The sequence below is a fragment of the Condylura cristata genome, unplaced genomic scaffold (genome assembly GCF_000260355.1).
Source record: "Condylura cristata isolate star-nosed mole 26May11 unplaced genomic scaffold, ConCri1.0 scaffold00015, whole genome shotgun sequence".
Classification (NCBI taxonomy): Eukaryota; Metazoa; Chordata; class Mammalia; order Eulipotyphla; family Talpidae; genus Condylura; species Condylura cristata.
Window position 1 is genome coordinate 629,059 of NW_004567116.1, and position 2,089 is coordinate 631,147.

Genomic DNA, 2,089 nt, shown 5'->3' on the forward strand with positions numbered 1-2,089 from the left:
CCCGCTGGCACAGGGCCTGCCGGTGGCTTATGGCTCCGGCTGGCCGCTACGGACGGCAGCACTGGACTCGGACCCCTCGCTCAGACGCCGGGACCCAGCTTCAGGTGGGGCTGTGTTCTCACTACCAGGCGGCCGCAGCCAGCGAGCCGCACAGAGGGTCTGCTGACCCCTGCTGGCCCCTGCTGGCCTGGCCTCTGTTCCGGACAGGCCGGCGCACGCAGCAGGGCAGGCAGGCAGCATGTCCACTCCCACGAGGCCAGGCGGGAGCTGTCTATATGGAATAGAAATAGATGGTTTGTTGTGACTGCTCTTATTGGGGTGCTTGGCATTGCTCAGGTCACCTTACTGCTAAATGGGGCCTCCAGTAGTTGGGGCAGTGAGGCGGCCCCCGGGAGCGGTTTCCTCCCCTGCCACGTGGCCTCTCATGCGGTGGTGCGTTTGGTGCCTGTCCTCGGCCACGGCCTCCTCCCTGTCTGAGGCAGACCTCGAGCCCACGGCTCGCGGAAAGCGGGTGGGAGCCGGAGAAGCGGCCCTGTGCCCTGTGCTGCCCAGCGTGAACGCCGCCACGCAGAGCCCTTTCTCACCCGCCGCGTGTTCAGGAACGGAACCTTTCCTGCCTCGCCGGAGGGCAATGTCCTCCCACACAGACCCTTTTCTGAGGGGTCTCGGAAGCTACATGTTGATGGCACTTTTCCTCCAGAGAAAAGATACAGCCCCACCCACGAGCCTGGGGGCGCCTGCTGCTGGAGGGGCACCCAGGCCCCCCCCGGCAACCTCCGGTGGTGCCAGGGCCCAGAGCCTCGGCTGTGGGCGGGGTGTCCCGGTCAGGTGCACCCCCAGCCTCGGGAGGCCTTGGGGTCCTTTCCCACACCCTAGCCCAGGCCACGTGAGGTAACTGCAGCCCAGCGCACCTGTGAGCGCCCTGAAGTCTTTGAGGCCCTGTCCGGGGCTCCTGGACCAGCCTGTTCTGAAGCCCCCAACTCAGGCTTTGCCCTGTGGGCTCTCCGCCCGGCCTTCCTCGCACCGCGGCAGGCAGCAGGGACCGGGGCACGGGCCGTGCTGGCCCCTGCACCGTGGGCGCCTGTGCGGGGCTGCCGTGGGATTGGAGGACACCCCAGCACGGCAGTGGGGAGCCTGCGGCCCGCACGGCTGTGACCGCCTGGTGCCCCCCAAGGTGGGCAGTGCAGCTGTAGACCCACCCCGTGAGCTGTGTGTGTGGCGCCCAGCATCAGGGAGCACCCAAGCGTGAGTGCTGAGGCTGAGGGCCGTGCCGCCCAGGAGCAGCCCCGGGACGCGGGCACCCGGCACTGAGCACACTGGCTGGGTCTCCTCGCTCCGTCTGCTGGCCCATCTCCAGGCCCCACTCGACCAGCCGTTCAGTGTGGGCACGGCCGTGGCGTCGGGCGCAGCCTCTCGGGCACCTGCCTTGTTCCCGTGCTCAGCCAGCGAGACGGTGCCGGGACAGCTGGGCGTCAGGTTCAAGGTCACCTTAAAGGGAGGCTCACGTTGTAGATGAGAGTGAGTGCCCAAGTGAGGGCGACCCAGAAAGTCGCCAGGGCTGCCGGGAGCAGCAGCTCCTGAGCTGAGGCTGGGGGGGCCTTGGCAGAGTCGGGGTTTCCCACCGTGGCCACATGAGCTAGGCCGGACTCCCCCTGGCTGCACAGCAGTATTACAAGGGGGTGGCTCTTCGGACATTGGGTCACTGGCGGGTTGAAGGCCCAAAGTGCGGGGTGCAGCAGGGTACCCAGGCCGCAGGCAGGGGGTAGGTGTTGGGGGGCAGCGGGAGAGATGAGCGCAGTGGGCAACACGGTGGGAACCAGGCAGGTGCTGTGTTGCGGGGAGCAGAGAAGCAGCCGGTCCTGGCGGACAAGTCGCCTGGACAGTGGTGGGGCCGCCCTGTCCTGCGAGCGGCCTCGGGGAAAGCAGCCCCGTCTGGCTGGCAAGGCGGTTTTGGAAGGTGGACGTGAGGGGCCGAGGGGACAGCCTGACGGCGGGCCCACGGCCGTGGCACCTGCCATGACCTGAGCACACAGAACGTGCGCCAGAGGCCTCGAGCGGCGCCCTCCGGCCGCGGGGTGGGCTTCGCGGC

The 2,089-nt window shown here is 68.4% G+C and overlaps 1 protein-coding gene across 1 annotated transcript in view; it reads left to right on the forward strand.

Annotated features, from left to right (window-relative positions):
• SUV420H1 (suppressor of variegation 4-20 homolog 1 (Drosophila)) overlaps positions 1–2,089 on the forward strand; it is a 26,064-nt gene that overhangs the window by 17,432 nt on the left and 6,543 nt on the right. The gene's annotated exons all lie outside the window — the stretch shown is intronic.